A 24525-nucleotide genomic window follows, 5' to 3' on the forward strand; every position below is an offset into this window, starting at 1 on the left:
CCCGGGTGTGGATCGGGCAGCCGTGCCAGAGAGGGCACTGAGGGGGTGAGAGTGCGAGAGGGCCTTCCCCAGTTAGTTAGGTTAGGGTGAGGAGCAGGTGAGCTCGGTAGGCAACAACAGTGGTGGAGGTGTGCAGGTGGGCGGACCAGCTAGGAGCGTCACACGACCCAGCCACCGAAATTGTGCGGGGGCACCGAGTGATGAATCGGGGGAGTGAGACCCCAAATTGAGAAGCACCACAGTTTGGTCAATGGGAATTGGTTTTTAGAACCCATAGTGTAAGAGGGCCAATGGTTTGGCAGGAGAAAGACCCCGGGTAATGTAAAGTTGTTAAAGTCATTTAGGAAATAGTTAGGATTGATGAACCTGTCGCACCATACGCAGCCACTTACGTGAGGTGGTGATGATGACTCCACACCTGTGTTCCTTTTTTCTGTGTTGCAGGAAAGGAGAATTGCTGTGTGGATTTGTGAGACGCATCACGACGTGGATGAGACATTGGGGTGATTCCATCTCTCCCTCCTTAGGAGGGACTGATGATGAATTGGTGATGGCAAATTTTGATGTTGAGTTGGAGATGGCAAATTTTGATGAGAGTTGGAAATGGCAAATTTGATTGGTTAGGAGGGAGAGAAGACGAATTTGGTTGATGGGAGGAACGGGGAAGACAGTAGGGACGTTTGTTGATGTGTAAAGTAGATGTGTTTTTTTTTTTTTTTTTTTTTTTTTTTTTTTTTTTTTTTTTTTTTTTTTTTTTTTTTTTTTTTTTTTTTTTTTTTTTTTTTTTTTTTTTTGTCTACAAGATCGAGGCTCGTGAAAGAGCGAACATTAATCACACAGAAAGACAAACCGACACATAAAACATATAACATCGGGAGCGGTAGACAAGATGGGGAGAGAGGGGGAAGGACACAAACACAACATTTGAGAGCAGGGACCGAGAGACATGGAGACATCGAGAGATCTGAGAGAGGGCGAGGGCTTTGGGGGGGGGGGGGGCATGGGAAGGCGGCGGTGGGAGAGGTATAAAACATATGGACACTGCCAGGACTTCCAGGAAAGAAGTTGGAATTTCAAACAAGGTGGATCTGGGGTGAATTAGCGGGGGTAGAAAAGATCAAGGTTTTGGATGGGGGAAGATAAGAGATGGTGGTGAACAGCTGTTTTAAAGACCTGGAGGGAGGAGTGGGATTGAAGGGAGTGAGGGAGTTTGTTCCAGAGGCGGGAGAAAAGAGGAATGAAAGAGTGAAGGTGAGCAGAGAGCCGAGATTTCGGCAGTTTAACCATCAGAGGGTTGCTGGCAGATCTTGTGCGACATGTAGGAATATTTGGGGGACAGAGCACAGAGAGAGCTGGGGGTGCAAGGCCGGAGAGGAGTCGGTAGAAGACAGAAAGACCACCTACCTGCCTGCGGTGAGTGAGTGAAAGGCCCTCAGAGATAGCTTCATCGCGGGAGATTCCAATAATTCTGAAAGCTTTGGTTTCAACAGCGTGAAGCCGAGCTAGGTGTGAGGCAGGAGCACCGGCCCATAGGGGAGAACAGTATTCCATTGAGCTGCGGATGAAAGCCTTGTATGTGGTGAGGAGCTCAGGTGTGCCGAGGAAGGACTTCGCACGACGGAGGATGCCCAGTCGGCGACTGGCTTTGGAGGCCAGCTTGGAAATGTGGTTTTCCCAAGAAAGATCATGGCAGATAGTGAGACCCAAAATCTTGAGCGACAGAACTTCTTGGAGAGGATTGTTGAGAAAGTAGATGGGAGGGTTGTCCAGTCGATCTTTTCGGAGAGACATAGTAAGAGTGTGAGATTTGTCAGGATTGAAAGACATGTTCCACTTGTTTGACCAGTCTGTGATTTTGTCCAGGTCTTCAGAGAGTGAGGAGGCAGCAGACTGCCGATCTGAGGGAAGAGGAATGGAGCGGCAGAGAGTGGAGTCATCAGCAAAGAGATAGAGAGGATTTTCGAGAGAGTCAGAGAGATCATTGATGAAGACCAGAAAAAGCACGGGGCCCAGAACACTGCCTTGGGGAACTCCAGCCTGAACAGGAAGAGGAGATGAGAGAAACCCATTCAGGGCCACACGTTGACGACGACTAGAGAGGAAGTCCGCCAGCCATGCGTGGAGATTTCCATGGATACCAAAGGAGGAGAGTTTGGTGAGCAGAGCGGGGTGCCAGACCGTGTCGAAGGCACGTGATATGTCGAGGGAGACAGCTCTAATTTCCTGTTTGGCATTGAGGACCTCCATCCATTGTTGAGACAGCAGAAGCAGCATGTCCAGAGTAGAGTGACCTGGTCTGAAACCAAATTGATGATCAGAGATCAAGCCATTGGAGAAGAGGAAAGATTTTATATCCGAAGCAATGATGGATTCCATGACTTTGCTGATAATTGGGAGAAGGCGAATTGGGAGAGAAGGATAATTGGGAGAAGGAGAAGGAGAAGGTTTATGGGTAGTGTTGTGTTTTGTGGATACAGTAAGGGGTAAGGGAGGGGCAATGTAGGTTACCTGGTGGGGGGGGGGGGCGTACGGTAGGAACGTACCTGTCTCACCTGGTTCCCATGTGCCCCCAGTGTGCATTACCTTGAATTGCGTGCACTTTTGCGCCCTTACCACCTTACTCACTTGTCTTATTTTGTCTCCCACCTCCGAGGATCTGGCTTTGGGGCAGAGAGAGAGGAGAGAGAGGTGCTGGCTCCGCAGTTGTGGGCCTGTACTTCCGCTGCTTGCTGCCTGGATCGATACACCATATGGACCGCAATTTTGGTGGCCGCCCACAATGGACCGCAGTTCTTTGGCGGTCAAGCACCACCCGTGGATGGACCTCTGGGTCAACGTGGCACCTATGCCATACAGGTGAACCACTTTTAGTTGGCCCCCCTGACGGCCACAATTTAGAAATGGACGCGGTTGGCGCCTTTCTTTATTTCTAAAGAAGCCAGAAGGCCAAGTGCACTCCAAGAAGGCAAGACCACCACAAGAAGGCAAGAACATCGGCCGGCTGCGACACCACCGGTGACCATGGACACTTGATTGTGCATTTATTATTGAACACTTTATTGGTGCACCGGATGGTGCTGACTGTGCATAATGGGGTGGTGCTTTTGGTGCTTGGACGGGGTGCTCTGCACATTATTAAAGGCCGTAGGGCCACAGGGCACTCGTGGGTTGGTGTATCGATGCTGGCATGCGTGCTCTCTCTCTCTATGCATAACATCTGCATGTGTTCCTCAAAGAACAGGTCCTGGATCGTAGTGTAAATATCAGTCTTGTATAAATGATGCTCCCTACCGGCTGTATGTTTAGTTTGAGGATGCTTTCCGCGATTCGGTTATCCTGTGGGTGTGTTTCTGTTAGGAGAAGGGTGCAATGTCGCAGGGGGACATATTTACTCATTTGTGAACATCTGTAAAACTGTCGCACTCAGGGTTGAGTTAATAGTAGAGGGAACTACATCTGAGTGCCACACTAACGTAGGTAAAAATTTATCGGGTCGGGACGCCCCGAGGTAGAGAAGGGTGCAATGTTGCGGATATGGGATTTGCATCCATCCATATCCGCTTGTAAATATTCCCCTATTTCCTCAAGACTTCCCAACTATCCCCAATCCCCCATTCCCTAGTCCCATTTTCTGTAAACAACACTCCGTAGACCCGACCTCCCCCTATTTCCCCCATTAAATGTCGTGCCCAGGTTCACCGCATCTCATGTAAGACAACTATAGGACATCTTGCTAGTTATTCTTAATCTATGTCAGTTAAGGACTCGTTTCCATTAATTCTGACCCTTCGTTGCACCAGAATGTGATTGTATGGCACCGTTAGGAAGTTTAGGACCTCCCAATACCTCCCCGCAGCTCTTCCTCACGGTTCAGCAACAACAGCAACGGCGGCGGCGTGCACAGGGAGTGCGCGTCCTCACTCCGGCTTGGTTGGTAGGGGGTGTTGGGAGGGCATGAGGCCTTCCCAGCGAGCCGCCATCGAACATGTGCTCGACGGGGTTACCAAATAGGGGCTCCCTGTCAGCTCCTCGTCAAGGGCGGAGCCCGGTAACCCCCGCACCCAATGGAAGCGGCGGACCGGTCCCATCTGGGGCGGAGCCAACCAGCCGAGGGCGTGTGACTCCCCGCTGAGCATGCGCAGGAAGAGGGAGGTGACGTCAGATGCGCGCTGAGCTTGGAGAAAGAAAGACGCCACCTCCGAGCGCTGTGAGGCCTCCCTGCATCTCTTGGACCGTGCTTGATCCTGTCCCCGAGCCAAGGTGCACCTTGTGCTATCGAACTACCTGTCCTTCCCTGCCATCAATCCCTGTGTAAGTCAGCCTTGTTCCGTTTGTCTGTGGTCTGTCTGGGATAAGATAAGACTGTAATTAAGTGCCTATCTCTTCTGTGCCTTTACCTCACTACCTTGTAATCTACCCCTTTTCTCCACCACTGTAATTATATCCTCCTCCGGAGGTCTTGAGAACTGTACCCCTTGCGTCGTTTCATCTATCCCAGTCGTTGTGTCCTTTCCATCATTGATTTAGCATAGCGCGATTTGGTCAACGTCTGGGTGGAATCGGGGTCTAGTCGGGGAATAACTGTTAGGTCGCGGTAATACACCACCGCTCGGTCGAAATAACATCTAACCGCGATCCGTAACAATATCCTTTTTCGCCCACTCTCTCAATGGTGAAGAATCACTTCAGAAATTAAATAATTTATCGAATCCGAATCCACATTCAGATCTTCACCAAAATCGAATCGATTCTGTCGTCACACACCCAATCTGTCCAACAAGTTTTGTCCAAATCCATCCATAACTTTTTGAGATATCCTGCATGTAATCGTTTTTAGCCCTATAATTTAATGGTGAAGAAGCACTTAAAAATTCTAGTATCCGGATCCGGATCTTCATCAAAATCTAATCATTTGGTAATTGGTCCTTGTCACATACCCTACCTCTCTGCCAAATTTCGTCCGGAGGTAACAAAGCAAAGAGAAAAATAATAATCTGTCCTTAATATATTTTTTGCTTTATTTGTGAGAGTCATGGTTAACAGGATGGCCTAGATGTACGCACACCCCTCAAAGCTGTCTCGCCTGGGTTCAAATCCAGGCTAAACTGTTAGTTTCTGTTACTAAATTTAAACTTACTAAAAGACTAAACTGTTACTAAATCTAAACTGTTAGTCGGTGTTTCCCAGGCAGGGTGATTCATCAATGTGTGTGCCGTCCCTCGGATGGACTTAAACTGGGGGTCCCGTCTGCCAGCATGGGTTGGTGGACGTTAAAGATCCCATGGTGTCCTTAGCAAAGAGTAGGCGAGTATCGCCGGTGTGACGAAACAGATCCGCCACCCGGCGATTCTGTACCGGTACAGATTCGCCCCCCTCGAAATAGATACGCCCCCCTGCCACGAAATAGACTCTCCCCCGTGACAAAATCGCCCCCTCATAATATATGTACATGTTTCAGCAGATATTCAAACTTGGAAAAAAGTGTAACAATTGTATGGCTCTTGGTGATTGTGGAAGAGTTATTTTACAATTAATCTACAACTAGAGCAACTGAATATTGGTGTAAACCAAAAAAATAAAACCATAACCATAAAAATAAATAAAAATAACCAAACATAACATAAAATAACCAAAAATAACCATAAAAATAACCATAAAACAATAAAAAACCATAACCAAAATAAAAATAAACCAATAAAAATCTATCAATAAAATTACTATATCAAGTGTTCAAGTATGTCTTAAAAAGATTGCGAAAATGTGTAAGTCCGCACTCAATCAATTCCCCAAACAATATTAGTAGTACTTTTATCACGTCCCCTCTTGCAAACCAATATTTCCACATGTATATTTATATATCCGCAAACGAGAATGGGGGGTGCGATTCTATTCTGATGGGGTCGAGAAACGTATCCACCGGGGGGGGGGGGCGAGCTTATACCGGGACAGATTCGCCGGGGGGAGAGTTTATACGGGGGCCTATTTATTTCGCAACACCGGCACCATGGCCAAATTCCAAAATTCCTGCCCTACCTGGGTGAATGTGGCTGGTTCACGAAAGACTGGGGCCAAGCTTCCATGGCCGGCCCCACAAGGTGGGATAATAGTGGCCGTTAAAGAGCAACAAATTTGTGATAGTCAGCAAATTCCGGGAAAGTCAAGCATCTCTCTTTCACTGAAAGTCACATCTGCTTTGGAACATCAAAGCAACCAGGCGATTATACCCACACAGCCGGATCAGCTCAGTATATGAAGTTGCTTTGGTGGAAATGTCCACCTAACACTGCCATGAGTTTTTACCTCCGTGTTATCAAAGGTGATTGGAGGTTATGTTTTCATCCCTGTTTGTTTGCTAATTGCGAAAATCGAAGATTTTTCAAGTACACTACCGGTCAAAAGTTTTAGAACACCTCAATTTTTCCAGTTTTTATTGAAATTTGCACAGTTTAATGTCCAGTGAATAACCTGAAATGGTACAAAGGTAAACAGTAAACTGCTCGAGGTTTAAAAAAAGTTTAGGTTAGCAAAAACGGGAAAATAATGTAAATTGCACAGTTATATTGTAAAAAAAGGCCTTCTTCAGGGAACAAGTAATGGGTTAACAACTTACAGCTGTTCTGCAGCAATGTAAGTAAATTAAGCCTTGAAAGTTGATGCAAACAATTACTACAGGTGTCCCAACCTCTGCTGATTACTTGATTACAAACGCTCTGTCTGTATAAAAGCAGTATTGGAACAGACTGTTATTACACCCTCTGAAGCATTATTTGGACAATATTACACTGCAAGAAGTAGTATATTGGAAACTGGAGGAAACTCTGACAGGAAGAGGTCTGGCAGACCCAAAGCCACAACAGAATCAGAAGATAAGTTCCTGAGAGTCAACAGCTTGCGTGATAGGCGGCTCACAGGACAACAGCTTCAAGCACAGCTTAACACTGGTCGAAGTAAGCAAGTCTCAGTTTCAACTGTGAGGAGAAGACTTCGAGTCACAGGTTTGACAGGTCGAGTGGCTGTAAGAAAGCCATTGTTAAGATGGCAAAATATGAAAAAGAGGCTTGCCTGGGCCATGAAGCACCGCCAGTGGACTACTGAAGACTGGAAGAAGGTCTTATGGACCGATGAATCAAAATTTGAAATCTTTGGTTCATCACGCAGGGTCGAGAACGCAGGGTCGGAGTACGCCGTCGAGTAGGCGAAAGGATGGTTCCTCAGTGTGTGACACCAACTGTCAAACATGGAGGAGGAAGCGTGATGGTCTGGGGCTCTTTTGCTGGATCCAGAGTCGGCGACTTGCACAGAGTGACTGGCACCCTGAACCAAAAGGGCTACCACAGCATTTTTCAGCGCCACGCAATACCCTCTGGTATACGCCGAGTTGGTCAGGGGTTCATCCTACAGCAAGTAATGACCCTAAACACACCTCCAGGCTATGTCAAAACTACCTTCGAGGAAAAGAACAAGACGGTAGGCTTCAAATCATGGAATGGCCAGCACACTCTCCGGACTTAAACCCCATCGAGCTGGTTTGGGATGAACTGGACAGAACGGTTAAAGCAAAGCAACCTACAAGTGCAACACATTTGTGGGAACGTCTGAAACAATGTTGGGAAGAACTTCCCGAACAATATTTGATTTCCTTTGTAGAAAAAATGCCACGAGTGTGTTCGGCGGTTATATCTGCAAAAGGTGGCTACTTTGCTGATTCAAAAATTAAAATTACATTTTGTTAAACAAAATGATTCTATGATTTCTTTTTTATCTCCAATTGTTTATTTGTTCTATGCTTAAATTCAGAGTACATTGAGACATTAAACTGCGTAAATTTCAACAAAACTGAAAAAATCGAAGTGTCCTACAACTTTTGACCGGTAGTGTATATGTTGGTTGGTTGCACGTGTCTGTTTGTCTGTCTGCATGTCAATCACCTACGTACAGGTCACAATTTTAAACCGATTTTCACGAAACTTCACCAAACGGTGGAGTTGGTCATAGTTTGACATGTTTACCAGCTGCCAACAATATTACTATTACTAATTGGCATAACAACAAATTCTTAAATAATAAAAGAAATCGAGCACTTCATGAATCATGTCTCCCCGGTGATACACATGATACAAAAACATTGTCTTAATATAAATACTGTTCTTACCTTAATGACTAAAGTAGGTACAATCGTTTTTCCCTTCGGTTAGCATAAACATACACAATGTTTTCTGGAATCAGCTTCACAGTTAAATCGCCTTCTATGTGAAGAAGGGTCAGTGCAGAAAATCCTACCTCACCCATGGTTGAGCACAAACAGTTTCTAATCCGTCTCATTGCAGAAAAGATTCGGTCCGAAGTGGCCGAAATAAACCATTGTTAAGATGGCAAAATATGAAAAAGAGGTTTGCCTGGGCCATGAAGCTCCATCTTTAGAATTTGTGAAAATCCTTCATTTGTGAAAAATCACGAATTTCCAAGTTGTTAATCTAATTTGAAAAAAGATGCAGCCAATCACGTCACTCTTTGCAAATACCGTGATATCTGCCGTGGCTGGAGGAAGAAATCCATTAATTTGGGTTCCGTTTCACTTTGTTACTCACGCTTAAATACGGGATGTTTTATCTTCATTGGAAAGTACTGAAAAAAATTAAGGTGGGCCATTGCCCCTCTGCCCCCCCCCCCCCAAACTCTGCCGGTGCTTTTACATAATGTTACCATTTAAATGAGGCCACAATTTGAAACATGGATGGTCCATATGTAGAAAAAGGATCAAATCTTCACACAAGATGAGTAATCAGAAAGCAAAAGTCGAATGATATTGCTTAAGTCAACAATATTTTATATCAAGATTCCCCCTCGTCATGGATACCACTAAAAATTCTAGTCTGAAATATTATTGTATTTCTGGAAGATAGTCATATATCTATAACCGACAGCATTCCATGATTAACTGGCATAAAAGTTTGTCAGATTAGTATATCTATTTCTGGGGACCAGGCTACAAAATACAACACAAACACAAAAATAATACTCTTCCTGGCAGTATAAATTCATTGAGACAAAGGAGGATATAAGTAAATTATAGCACACTTAAAACCACTTTATAACTCCAAAACGAAGATGAAAAACCTTCCGCAGCAAACCCAATCGATATGACCTTGTTTCAAGAAAATCAACTTTATCGGCCTCGTAGGTCCAGGTAAGTAGATTTCAGCTTGGGTAGCCTCAGCAGATGGTGGCCAAGGCAGCGGCCTGTGCAATTATTTTCGTTCATGCTTGGAGTATAACACAGCAGCTTTGCACCCAGTGGGGGCAGTGGCACCTGTTCACCATGCAATATCTCTCTCAGATGATGAATGCAATTTGGAATTAAATATGGGGAAAAATGGAACTGCGAAAAGAAAAAAATATGGAAAAATGGAAAAAATACAGTACAGCCAAATCAATATATAAAGCATCATAACAAATACATTCTACCTGCAGATATTCTCATAATAATCTCTCACTTTTTTTTCTTTTTTTTTGTATACAGGATCGAGGCTCTTCACGAGCCTCGATTCCTCTTTCACAGAGCTAACATTTATCACACAAAAAAAATCAGAGACACAAAACATCTAATAAGGGGATAGTAGACAAGATGGGGAGAGAGGGGGAAGGACACAAACACAACATTTGAGAGCAGGGACATCGGTAGATCTGTGGGAGGGAGAGGGTTTGGGGGGAGGAGGCGTGGGAAGGGGAGTTGGAGAGGTAAAAACCACATGGACACAGCTAGGACTTCCAGGAAAGAAGTTGGTATTTCAAAAAAGTGGATCTGGGGTGAAATTAGCGGGGGTAGAAAAGATCAAAGTTTTGGATGGGGGAAGATTAGAGATGGTGGTGAACAACTGTTTTAAAGACCTGGAGGGAGGAGTGGGATTGAAGAGAGTGAGGGAGTTTGTTCCAGAGGCGGGAGTAAAGAGGAATGAAGGAGTGAAGGCGAGCAGAGTATCTTGATTTTGGCAGTTTAACCATAAGAGGGTTGCAGGCAGATCTTGTGCGACCTGTAGGAATATTTGGGGGGCAGAGCCCAGAGAGAGCTGGGGGAGCAAGGCTGGAGAGGAGTCGTTAGAAGACTGAAATACCACCAACCTGCTTGCGGTGAGTAAGTGAATGGCCCTCGGAGTTAGCTTCATCGCGGGAGATTCCAATGATTCTGAAAGCTTTGGTTTCAACAGCGTGAAGCCGAGCTAGGTGTGAGGCAGGAGCACCGGCCCAGAGGCAGGAGCACATGGCCACAAAATATAATTAAGCTCTGCAAAATACACCGAGTACATTCAAACTCAATTGGAAAACACTCACTACATGAAAAACGACATCATCAAAATAGCGAACATGTATGCAATAGATAATGCAAAATGAGGCACTACAAGGGGAAACCTTTACATGTTCATTGAGCTATTCAATATGGCATCCGTTTCCTTAAGGCTTAAGTGATCCATGTGAAGCTCAGGCTTTACATTCGATTAATTTGGGCTGATATACGGTACAGAGTGGCCACAAAGTCCCGATGCATAATAGTGGGTCCTCTGTTACTTGCTACCATCGCCAGAGGACAGGGTATTGCATTTGAGTCCGTTTGTTTGTCTGTTTGTCCGCACAGAATAAATATGATTTTCTCTGCAACTGTTTGTCTGATTGACACGAAATTTTCATCATAGGTGCAACTCCACCTTTAGAATTTTTGAATGATAATTATTACGTCATAGGTGACGTGGTTCGGCCGCCATCTTGGAAAAACCGAAAAACGTTGCACCTCTATATCTCCGAAAGCGCTGCATATAAAAAATTGTGCCATGGCTCATTGTAAAGAACTCTCCATGGGGAATAAAATATGTTAATGATGATGTCATAGATGCCTCCATTATGACGTCATAATTCGACAAGTACAAAACTAAATCCGATCAAGATGAAATTTCTTGAGCGTCATTTCGGCATAAATTGGTGGAGAAAAAAAAAATAATGATGATGTTATCGGCCACGTGGTTCGGCCGCCATATTTGTTTTAACACAAAAGCCTTAAAAACCACTGAAAATACATCCTGGCGAGGGTTTGCAATCTCCGATTGCTATTTTGCTTGTTTGTTATATTTGTTTTCCAGGTTCGGCTTCAGCATGACGGACACCAGTGAGTACACGATAGAAGAGAAACTGATTACTTGTGTTTGGCTTCACGACCGCACTCGAGAAGGAGCAAGTTTTGAAGACATAAGGAGAAGATTTTCGCAGAGGTTTGATAAGCCAGCTCCTATGCACGACAGGATGCGGGCATGGGAAAAGAAGGCTTTTTCAACAGGGAGTGTCCATGATTTAAAGCGTTCTGGTCGTCCAGCATCACATCAACTCCATGAGGACATTATTGAAGCGCCCTGCTCGAGATCATCACTGAAATCATCTCGAAAAAGATCTTCTGACTAAGGCATTTTTTTTCTTTACTCCATGTCTTTTTTTTTACATCCATCACCCCCCTCCCCTTCCCAAGCCCTCTCCCTCCCACAGATCTCCCGATGTCCCTGCTCGCAAATGTTGTACTTGTGTGCTTCCCCCTCTCCCCATCTGGTCTCCCGCTCCCTTTATTATGTTTTATGTGTCCGTTTATGTTTTTTGTGTTTTATGTGCTATGTATTTGCTTTATGTTTTTATGTTTACGTTTTTTTTGTTACAAGAGCCTCGATTTTGTATACAAAAAAAAAAAAAACATTTATAGCGAGGTCTCAATATGTTTGTGTGTGTGTGTGTGTGTGTGTGTGTGTGTGTGTGTGTGTGTGTGTGTGTGTGTGTGTGTGTGTGTGTGTGTGTGTGTGTGTGTGTGTGTTTGTCTATCTGTGTTTGTTTTTCTGCCAGAGATTACATTTTTTCTTTGTCATTATTTTTACTGGAATTATCTTTGTTCTAATTATTTATTGGAGTGAAAGATTTAAATTATTTTTTTGGTTAACCTTTCTGTTTTTCTGTTGGATTGAAGGATTTTTAAAACTGTGTTTATTTGCCAGTGTAATCACTTCATTAATGTAAGATGTAAAACTCCAATATGTGAGCAGGAGGTAAATTAATTACAGTAAACCCTTACCATGTGCGTTTCGTCATTTTCCATGATTTCAGCTATCCACTGGTTCACGGTTGCAGTTGTAAAAAATCATTAACTTGTGGCTCATGTTACATTCTCTCATCTGTCTCATCAACCTTCTGCTGTGACCCATATTATCTGTATAAATAAATAAGATCAGATAGATAAGATTTGTCATGATTATGAACAGATTTACTTTTTATGTGTTTACTCAGTTTTGATGTGTCTCTATACCTCCCCCTCCCCCTCTACCACATGCTTGTGAATTTGCTTTAAAAATCCAGTAATGGGTCAATTGGGAAGAGTGCACTTAAAATGCTACCAAAAGACAAACGATGCATTAGCCTCCGCGTGTTTATATCAGAATGAGGTGATTCGCCACACGGTCCGAGTTGTTTAATTAATGAAGTGTATGCGGGTAAGGGGTAAGCAGCTAAGGTAAATAAGCGTATGCAAATGATGCAGTAAAACGCTTTTAGTTTACTGTACATTTATTTTACATAGTACATAAATATATTAGAACCTGGTGTTGGCTTAGCGGTTAGGGTGCTGGCTTGGGATCCTAGGATCCTGAGTTTGAATCCTGGTTGATCACTGAATTAACGCAAGAGGGGTTGACTCAGCCTGTCATCCTTCCAAGGTCGGCAAATTGAGTACCAGCTTGCTGGGATGAATGATCCCGGTGTGTACCCCGATTTAGAATAGGTACACGGTATCCCTGTGTTTTGTAAGAGGCGACTAAGGGTTGGCGTCAGGAAGGGCATCCGGCTATAAAAACATTGCCTCAAACAGGGAACCATGATTGTCATGGGGCCTGCAAGGCTGACCCCCACCCTAGCGGGGGGAAATGGCCTTAAAACGATCATTCATTCATTCAGTACATACATATATTAATCACACATTTATTGCACTTTTACATCATATATTCTTGTTGAAATAGGGTTAGTTTGGTGCACCATATTTCATCCCTTTTTCCCTAAGCCCCTAGTATCAGTCTTCATGGTTTCACCATTCCCGGCGATCTCAAGGACTTAACCACCCTTCCCTCCCCCGAATGTTGAGGGTTTGCGATAGTTTGATTTTGTTAATGCGCTGGATTTTTCTTTTATTTCAGTGTGTGTCCATGGTGAATGATTCAACTTAAGTAGAGTTAATTTGTGGTCACAATTGCCAGGACTTATCGCTCAGATAATTTTATATGTTGGGGCTTGGGTATATAATTAATTCTGGATAGTCAAATTAATCTCTGGGGCTATGTTGGGATGCTGTTCATGACAACATGACAAATTGGTGTCAGGAGTGGGATTATAATCTGACCACCTCCAATTGTTACTACGACGTTGGATGTTTATATCAATCTCACAACAAATTGATATTAGAAACGTAAAATTTGCATATTTGAATTTGGATGTATTGGGTTAACTTTTAAATCTCTGTGATGAAGCATGGTGCAATGTAACATTAATACAAAATGAGTTGTGCAGCCATGGATAGTGAACAGAATTTAAAATTGAGTTTGGAGTCTGGTAAATCTGATGAGATTTTGAATGTACCAGAGGAAAATGTTGAAGCCGTTTCAAAGCCTTTAGGTGGTGCCAGGGGAATGGGAGAGGTAGGGGGTGTAGCTACATCCCACAATTCTGACATGTATCAAATAATACAAGAAATAATGAGGAAGGATGTTTGATAATTTAAAAGAAAGTATGGCTGAACAAAAAGTTGACATATAAAGGCAGGTATGGTTGGCCAAAATGCTAATGTAAAATAAAGTATTGATGTTGAAAATAAAAAGATGGCTAACATGCTTGAGGGTATGAATGCAGAGATCACAAATGTGAAGATGACTTTGTGCTGACGGAGAAGGTAAGGGGAACTTATTTAAGAGTATTGATAAAGTCAGAGTCACTAAGGAAAGATATGTTGGGACAATTTATTAAGTTGAGATATAGAGCAAGTGATGAACTTTGTAGTGAGGACTGCACAAGCTAACCCACCTTTGTGTGATGTGATGTGTAGAACGTATGATAGGGAGGAATACCTGGAAGAATTTTTGGCACAATTTCAATGTGCATCAAGCTTAAATACGTGTCAGATGTTGAAAAAAAAAAACTCGATTCGTAGCTTGTTTAAGTGGACAGTTTTTTTTAGGTCATCTCATCTCGATTCTCGAAGAGATTAACTTATGAAATGGATCGTGATGTCCGTCCATCCGTTAATTTTTGCTATTTCGTGCTACTCCTCCCTTATCACCCAGCTGATTATTCGGAAACTTGACACATGAATACAAGACAGTATCCCGCACAATTGCGCAGACTTTGATTTTTTAAATTTCGGATCATGAAGGCTTCTGGGTGGAGGGGAGGGAGGTTACCTCCTGCAATTCAGCTCCCTACTCGTCTCTTATTTATCAACCGATTGCTCTGAAACACGACACAGTTCTTCTACTCGATGGTCCACAGGATCGATGAGTCTTAGATTTTTCATTTTCGTATTTTTTGAATGTGGATCATTGAGGCTTTTAGGGGGGGGGGGGGCAGGGAGAGGTCTACATTTCAACCCTGAAGCTTCGAATCCCTATTCGTCCCTTATTTACCAATTGATTGCTATGAAACCTGATACAGCCCCTCTATTTGATGGTCCACAGGATCACTCAGTCTTACATTTTTCGTTTTCGGATCAGGAAGCTCCCACGAGGGTTTGGGGTGATGGAGTCGGGGGGGGGGGGAGGTTTCCAAACCAGCAGATGTCTGAACTACAATCTCAAGAGGTGACTGTCATCCCACTCAGGGTGCTTTTTTTTGTATACAATGTCAAGACTTAGAAGAGCTAGAACACAGAATGGATCAGGATGCAACATAACTAAAGGAGCAGTACAAGGAAAGGGGAAAACACCAACAGCAGGGTCGAAGGACAAAATAGAGGGAGACTTGGACAAAAAATAGGTGTGCAAAAGAATGACGGGTAGGGGATGAGGAAAGGGGTGGACAAGATTGAAACAGAAGCAAACTCTCAGGAGGTTAAAAACTGGTCATTTGGAAAGAGATGGGCTTGAGAGTGGGTGGGGTAGGGGGAGTTAACGATGGTAAAAAAAAGATCATGGTTTTGGATAGGGGATGAACTGAGATGGTCTTGAACAGCTGTCCTGAAGACCATGAGAGAAGCGATGTGATTGAGGAGAATGGAGAAGTTGGTTGCACAGGTGGGTAAAAAGAGGAATGAATGAGTGAAGGTGAGCAGTGATTCGGGATTTTGGGAGACTTAGAGTATAATGTATATCCTTGCTCTCAATTGAGTTATGTTAATGTGGTAAAGTACGTTACTATAATTACGCTTTGGGACAGCACAGCAGATGGAGCTACTGTGTTATGTGCTCACTTAATGCAAGGGAAATGGCTTTTCAGAAGTTTCAGCAACTAACGGATGACGCTGAACGTTTACTGGAACATCCAGACGTGTTTGGAGCAGGATTTTATAACTTGACACAAAACTATTGATGCCCTATTGATGGGGATTTAAGCTTTCGAGTTTATCACATTATCACAATCACCCGAAAGATGTGTAGATTACATCATTAATAGCTGGGGCAGTTAATGTAGAAGCACGTGGCTCTTTGTCTTGTTGTTTTACACTATCCAGAAACCCATCATTTTCCAAGTGCAAGCACCGTTTCTGAAAGTAGACCGACAGTGAATGAGCTTCATTAGGACAATATTCCATAAAATTCGCATTTTTTTTTATTTTTTATTTTTACAAGATCGAGGCTTGTGCAAGAGCTATTAATCACAAAAAGACAAACTGGCACATAAAACATAAGATAAAGGGAGCGGGAGACGAGATGGGCAGAGAGAGGGAAGCACACAAGTACTGTACATTTGAGAGCAGGGACATCGGGAGATCTGTGGGAGGGAGAGGGCTTGGGGGGAGGAAGCACGGGAAGGGGGGGGGGGGGGGGGGAGAAGTATAAAACACATGGACACTGCTGGGACTTCCAGAAAAGAAGTCGGAATTTCAAAGAAGTGGATCTGGGGTGAATTAACAGGGGTAGAAAAGATCAAGGTTTTGGATGGGAGAAGACAAGAGATGGTGGTTGGTAGTAAAGGTTGTTATAACGGGAATTTCAGAAAATGAATGAGTGCAATACAGAGAGGAGCCCACAGAAACAGCTATGGTGAAGCAGGATGCTGCAGGTGCCCGAAGGATGGAGGCAGTGTGTCATGAATGCAGATAACACAGACAAATTCATAAAGAGTGCAACCATTACCTCAAGCAGCATAGACCAGTGGAGGAATCAATGTCATAAGAAGTATCATGTCCTGTGTCATGAGGAGATGCATAGAGTGCCTTTTCAGTGAGAATGAGGAACATGTTGCCATAAGTAAAGAATGCTCAGAATGAAGAAAGGAATTAGCAGGGCTTAGGAGGAAAGCAATCCGGCTGAAAAAGCGCTTGGTCTGCATGAGCAATTTAAAAAGGTGGAAAGTTATTTCACTTAATGTAATGGAAAGGGTAAATGATGTCATCTATCAATTACATCAGCATATCTGGGGAATTCCCTGAGTATTGCTTTGGGATATATTATTGGAATACCATGGAGATTTCATCACATTGAATTTTCTCTCTACAAAGGATGCTTTGCCATTTAACTCGAGACATTTCAGCTTTTCATTTTTAATTATTTTTGTAAAAAAAATCGAAAAGACAAATCCACTTTGACATTAAGGGGTATAATGTGTATATCAGTGACAAACATCTCAATTTAATCCATTTGAAATTCAGGCTGTAACAACAAAATGTGAAGAAAGTGATGGGGTGTGAATACTTTCTGAAGGCACTGTGCAGCATGATATCTCAAAAAGTTATGGATCTATTAAGACAAAGCATGGTGGATGAATTGGGTAGCTGACACGACCAAGCTGACTAGATCTTGGTTCAGGTCCAGATTCGGCCTATCAGTGGGATACAATACGTAAATTGTTCAGCCTGACGTAGGTATGCACCCTATCGAGTGCCGTTCAGGTTGCTTTTGTGTTCACGAGTTTCTAAGTTGAATTTAAACAGTTGCATTTGAGGAAAACCATTCACTACTTTCCCCATGCAAAAATGAACACGATGAGCTGAATAAATATCAAAATTATCCTTTTCACTTTCTGAATTAAACTTCAGTTGAGTAATGTTGTTGCAAATGAGTGGAATAAAATAGAGGTTTGAGTCTGTGTGCAGAAATGAGTTTCCTTTGAAGAATATATTTTGAGTGCAATGAGACAAAGTTGGGAGAGAAAAGACCAGGAGGGAGGCCTTTCTGAAGGTGTTTCAGTTACTCCAGGGGTGGCGGTAAGGTACCTGGAAGGTAAGTCGCCATCGATCGAACGTCCTACTGAGAGTGCGTGGAGAGTCGGTTTCCTGATGCTGACATTGCAACCTCAGTCTAATCTCCATAACTTAGCCTGCAGGGAGACTAATAGCATGCTAATGTTTTTGCATGTGTTGGTAAATTGCACCGAGCACATAAAAATCATACACATCTCTACTCTCGGCAGTCGTCTTGGTCTATCCTCCGGAGGTGCTTTTGTTCAGCAGGGAAGGCTGGAATAATGGTTATTATTTTTGCTTTGGCACTGCATTCGTCGCCGTGCTGCGTACGTGGATAATTATACCAAGGTGATTTGTGTATAACGTACTGTTCTCGTGGAGTCAGCGCCCCTTAGGTTTCACGATTGGATGATAGGCCTATTGGCGAACTTTACAACAGCTCAGGAAGCCCTGAATAGAGTTAACAACTGTGTGTACAATGAATAATAGTTTTACATATTGATGTTATGCGATGTGGAATACGATCTGCCAAGTGGCTACACACACTGTATGTACACAATATGTGCAATAATAAAAATGTTTAAAAAATGTAGAATAATAAATAATGTAAAATAATAAAAATGTTTCAAAAAATGTAGAATAATAAATATTGTAAAATAATATTGATGTTTAAAAAAAAAAAGTAGAATAATAATTAATGTAAAATAATAAAAATGTAAAAAAAATGTAAAATAATAAATAATGTGCAATAATAAAGATGTTTTAAAAAAAAGTAGGATAATAATTAATGTAAAATAATAAAAATGTTTTAAAAATGTAGAATAATAAATAATGTAAGATAATAAAGATGTTTAAAAAAAATGTAGAATAATAATTAATGTAAAATAATAAAAATGAAAAAAAAAATGTAGAATAAATAATGTGCAATAATAAAGATGTTTTAAAAAATGTAGGATAATAATGAATGTAAAATAATAAAAATGTAAAAAAAATGTAGAATAATAAATAATGTAAAATAATAAAGATGTTTTAAAAAAAGGTAGAATAATAATTAATGTAAAATAATAAAAATGTAAAAAAAATGTAGAATAAAAAATAATGTAAAATAATAAAAATGTTTTTAAAAATGTAGAATAATAAATAATGTAAAAAAAAATGTAAATGCAATAAATTGCACATAGTTAATAATAAAGATGTAAAAAGGTAAAATAATAAATAATATAAAATAATAAAAATGTAAAAAAAAAAGTAAAATAATAAAAATGTACCAAAAATATATAAATTAATGTAATTCTTTGGAAATCTGAAAACGCACACGCACATGCATACACATAAACCCATATATGCACATACAATAAACTGTAAATACAGACATGATAACAAATTTTTATATAATTTGTTTCAACCAATTAAGCAATTACTGCTTTGAGCTGTACTTGCTCTGTGATAGAAACATCTATTGTACCTTAATAGCAATGAATCAGAAGAATGTGAACACATGTCAAACAAAACAGGCAAAACAATCGAGAAAAAAAAAATGCAAAGAGTAAGATGCAATTGCATTATGCACATTACAATACTCAACAAGAAAAAAACAATCAGAGATTGCAGACCCTCACCAGGACGTGTTTGTGTGGTGCATTTTGTGTAGTATTTATTGGCTGCTGTGTTTGTGTGCTTTATTGATAATTCAATTCTCCTGTTCCATCTTTGCGTAGATCATGCTCAATAAATTTCAAACTGATCAGATCAAGTGTTATATTTCTCAAATTATGACGTCATAATGAAGGCACCAATGACATCATAATTAACATGTGTTATTCCCCATGGAGAGTTCTTTACAATGAGCCATGTCTCAATTTTTTTCATGGAGTGGTTTTGGAGATATAAAGGTATTTTTCGGTTTTTTTCAAGATGGCGCCCCAACCACGTGACCTATGACGTCATAATTATTATTTTAACATTCTACAGGAGGAGGTGCTCTTATGTTGAAAATGTCCCGTCAATCAGACCAACAGTTGCAGAGAAAAGTGTACTTATTCTGTGTGGACAAACAGACAGACAAACAAAAAGTGAAAAATCACTCATAAAGTGACACTTGGCAAAACAGAACAAAGTAGATTTGGCACTCAGTAGAGCATCCTTTTAACCTTAAAAATAATTAGTGGTTGAATTTTGTGACCTGATATGCAAATTGCCTTCAAAGTTTAAGTTAATCGGATGAAAATTGACAATTTTAGAAATTTGGCCTATGTTGACCTTTTGGCCCATGTTGACCTCAAAAATAGTTGGTGGTTGGTTTCAGTAAGTTCATATGCAAATCCTATTCAAATTTCAAGTCAATCAGATGAAAATTGAGGATTTTAGGAATTTGAAATTGTTGACCTTTGACCTATGTTGAACTTTTGGCCTAAGCTGAACTCAAAAATAGTTGGTGGTTGAATTCAGTTAGCTGATATGTAAATCCTATTCAAATTTCAAGTCAATCAGATGAAAATTGAGGATTTTAGAAATTTGAAAAAGGTGGTTGACCTATGACCTATGTTGACCTTCTGACCTCAAAAATATATAGGATTTTGTCGAACCACGAACTCTAACATTTGGTGAAGTTTCGTGGAGATCGGTTTAAAATTGTGACCTGTAGGCAGGTATAAGTAAGCGGACAGACAAACAAACACACACACAAACACACAAACCACAGCGATCAACATACTTGTAAAAAAAAATTTTTTTTGCCAAGTAACAAAAACAAACGGACCCAAATGCAAGACCCTCTCCTATGGCGAGGATAAACATTTACTCAAAGATTATGTCCATGCACATTATTGTGATTTTTTTACAATTTGAGCATGGATCTTTCATACAGTGCAGACAATGATTTACTATACATGTATTTCCATTCAAATAATCTTTTAATTACATGTGATTTATCAAGCGAGTACGGCTTTGTTTTAATCAGAGGTTGGGAGAGTGTCAAAAAATTACCATTTTCACTAACGACAAAACAAAAAAGCTGAAAGGATATTTTTTATGGCATTGAAATCTTATGTAACGAGAACGTTTAGAGAACACAAAACCCCACACAGTGTTTAAGTAGATACTTCAATTTTAATACAACAAGACCGAAAGTCTAACAGTGGCGTAGCCCGGCTTGTTTTATACTATAGTTGAAGAGGACAGTATGACTTGGATGGAGATGTCAGTTAGCAAATAATGTAAGTATTGAATTATTTTGAAGTACTCCAAGTCTCTAAGCTGTCTGTCACCATGGAAGTGAAGAGATTGCATTGAGATGCTGGTTTATTACATGCCGGAATAGATTCCAGCAAGTATGTTGGTTGGTTGGTTTATTCTATATGTTGGTCAGTTAGTCAACACTATCAAAGTGACCTCAGCACCATCCCGACACACACCACTGTGTGTGTTACGGAATGAGATGTTCTAGGGCAGCCAGAGTGCAAATCCTGTCACCAACCACCTTGAGAGGACCCAGTGAGTTGGTACTCATTTTGCCGACCTCGGAAGGATGACAGGCTGAGCCAACCCCACCTGGTGTTAATTCAACAGCTGACCATGATTCAAACTCAGGGCCGAGGATCCCAAGCCCTCCTCCCTAACCGTCAAGGCAACACCAGGCTTAGGGTGGGTTGGATGCAGTCATAAGAAATGCTTCAATGTTTGAAGAGCCCTTAATCAAAGTTTCAATTACATATGATCTGGGGGGCATGCATCCCACTATCCCCCATCATATATCATCACCCTGTTGTCATAATTTCAGTTCCCCTCAATCATCAAGTGTGATAATTTGCCCCAACCAGATATACAGTCACGAGAAAAAGTAAGTACACCCCATGTAAAGTTTTGACTTTTTCAACATATTTCAACATACAGCTATTTGATCTTCATTTCAACAATGTTGAAAGATAAAGGTGATATAATATAACAAATATCATGAAACATTTACATTTTGTAGTCCATTGTATAATATAAATAAACATAAATGCAAATTTCGCATGTGGAAACAGGAAGTACACCCTTGGCTCTAATAGGTGGTATTGCCCCCTTTGACAGAAACAACCTCAAGTAGGCGTTTCTTATAACTGTCTACCAGTCTCTGACCGACTGGGAGAAATTTTTCCCACTCCTCCATGCAGAATTATTTCAGCTGTGCGATGTTTGAGGGGTTTCTTGCATGCACAGCTCGTTTCAAATCCCCCCACAACATCTCGATGGGATTTAGATCCGGGCTTTGACTTGGCCATTATAGAACCCTCCATTTCTTTCTTTTCAGCCATTCCTTGGTGGATTTACTGGTATGTTTATAGTCTAGTAGGAAGACTAGGTCCCCCTGCACCCCCCGGAGATATACTTCTAATCAGTGTTTCTAGATTGGAAAAAATGTGTAGAAAATGACTAGCTATGGCCCCAAGCTGAAAAAATGTCCCACATACCATTTTTATGCAAATTACTGCTGCAAATTTTATGCAAAATTATGCAAATTTTATGCAAATTTTTGATGAGGAGTAGAGTTGAGGGGTCTTTGAGGGCTTCATCGAGGTGCTCTCGGTTGCAAGACTGGGTCATTCTGAGAAGCACAGCAGGGTCAGAGATCATGATGTTCTCCTCCTCAGTGAATCTCTCCATCAACAGCCTCTCCATTGCCTCACACACTGTTTTGAGGCAAAAGAGGGACTTTGCGTAGGCCTTTCCACTGAGAACACCTTTGAGAGATCCACTTGTTACTATTTGTGCCTCAAAGAGAATCTCTGCATATCCAGAACCACGCATCTTGTGTCCAGTGAGCATCCCGATGTAGTTCATGGATGTGTGGAAGGGTCCAATCGTTACTACATGACTAGCAAATTCATTTGGCCAGCGCCAGATGATGGGAAGGGCTTTCATGCAGACACCCAGATCAAATGTATTCAGGACCCATCTCTGACCCACCTCAGCAGTTGCTGCCTCGGAACGCTTCAGTAGCTCACGAACAACTGCGTTGTCTGTGATCGGTTGGTGGATAGGCGTGCAGTAGTCGACTGTTGATTTGCTGGGTGGGGGAGAACCAGTTGCAGAGGTGAAACCCCCTAGCCCAGGCACAGGCTGCAGGCCATTGCCATGCCATGCAGGCACCAGGCACAGACCGATCACAGACAACGCAGTTGTTCGTGAGCTACTGAAGCGTTCCGAGGCAGCAACTGCTGAGGTGGGTCAGAGATGGGTCCTGAATACATTTGATCTGGGTGTCTGCATGAAAGCCCTTCCCATCATCTGGCGCTGGCCAAATGAATTTGCTAGTCATGTAGTAACGATTGGACCCTTCCACACATCCATGAACTACATCGGGATGCTCACTGGACACAAGATGCGTGGTTCTGGATATGCAGAGATTCTCTTTGAGGCACAACTAGTAACAAGTGGATCTCTCAAAGGTGTTCTCAGTGGAAAGGCCTACGCAAAGTCCCTCTTTTGCCTCAAAACAGTGTGTGAGGCAATGGAGAGGCTGTTGATGGAGAGATTCACTGAGGAGGAGAACATCATGATCTCTGACCCTGCTGTGCTTCTCAGAATGACCCAGTCTTGCAACCGAGAGCACCTCGATGAAGCCCTCAAAGACCCCTCAACTCTACTCCTCATCAAAAATTTGCATAAAATTTGCATAATTTTGCATAAAATTTGCAGCAGTAATTTGCATAAAAATGGTATGTGGGACATTTTTTCAGCTTGGGGCCATAGCTAGTCATTTTCTACACATTTTTTCCAATCTAGAAACACTGATTAGAAGTATATCTCCGGGGGGTGCAGGGGGACCTAGTCTTCCTACTAGACTATTAGGGTCATTGTCATGTTGCAAGGTCCACCTTCGGTTGAGCTTCAACTTTCCGACAAATGGCCTCACATTATCCTCAAGCACCTTCTGGTACAATGAAGAATACATAGTGGATTCTATGATGGTGAGCTGCCCAGGCCCTGATGCAGCAAAGCTGCCCCAAACCATAATATTTCCACCACCATGCTTTACAGTTGGTATCAGGTTCTTGTGGTCAAATGCTGTCTTTGGTTTTCGCCAAACATGTCTTCTGGTACTGTGGCCAAATAGATCTACCTTTGACTCATCTGCCCAGAGCACATTGTTCCAGAAGTGCTGGTCTTTGCCTAGGTGTTCATTGGCAAACTTTAGTCTTGCCCTGATGTTCTTTCTGGACAGCAAAGGTTTCCTCCTGGCACACCTCCCATGTTGATCAAATTTGTGCAGCCTCTTTCTAATGGTAGACTCGTGCACTTTGACATCAACAGTGGCAAGAGCTACCTGTAGGTCCCGTGATGACATTCTGGGGTTCTTAGAGACTTCTTTCAGCATCTTGCGGTCTGCTCTTGGGCTGAACTTGCTGGGGTGGCCTGGCCTGAACAAGTTGGCAGTTTGGAATCTTCTCCACTTGTAGATGATCTTCAGGACAGTCGGATGATTGATTTCAAATTGTTTGGAGATCTTTTTAAATCCCTTCCCAGACTCGTAGGCATCTATAACCTTCTTTCTGAAGGCCTCAGAGAGCTCTTTTGATCTAGGCATGGTGACGTCGCACACTTCAACAACAAAGAGCAAACCAAACTAAATGTCTGAGGTTTAAATAAGACGGGTTCCCCCAAGATCCTCTCTAACGATGTTCTTATCATTTGCGTCTGAGCTGGTGCACCTGATTCTAATTTTAGGTATTTGAAGTAGTGATAAATGTAGGGGTGTACTTACTTTTTCCACATGCGAAATTTGCATTTATGTTTATTTAAATTATACAATGGACTACAAAATGTAAATGTTTCATGATATTTGTTATATTATATCACCTTTATTTATCAATATTGTTGAAATGAAGATCAAATAGCTGTATGTTGAAATATGTTGAAAAAGTGAAAACTTTACATGGGGTGTACTTACTTTTTCACGTGACTGTATGACGTAATATATGAAAGTTCCCTAAAGAGTGTTGAAAGAAACACAACTGCCAAAGCCAAATGACACAAATTCTACCTTTCAGAAGCGTCATTGTCGGCTATAAAACTCACCCAAGATATCGGATAAATATGTGAGGGACATACATACATACGGAGAGAGAAACGCTGTAAAC

The sequence above is a fragment of the Myxine glutinosa genome, chromosome 4, assembly GCF_964187855.1.
Source record: "Myxine glutinosa chromosome 4, kmMyxGlut1.1, whole genome shotgun sequence".
NCBI lineage: Eukaryota > Metazoa > Chordata > Myxini > Myxiniformes > Myxinidae > Myxine > Myxine glutinosa.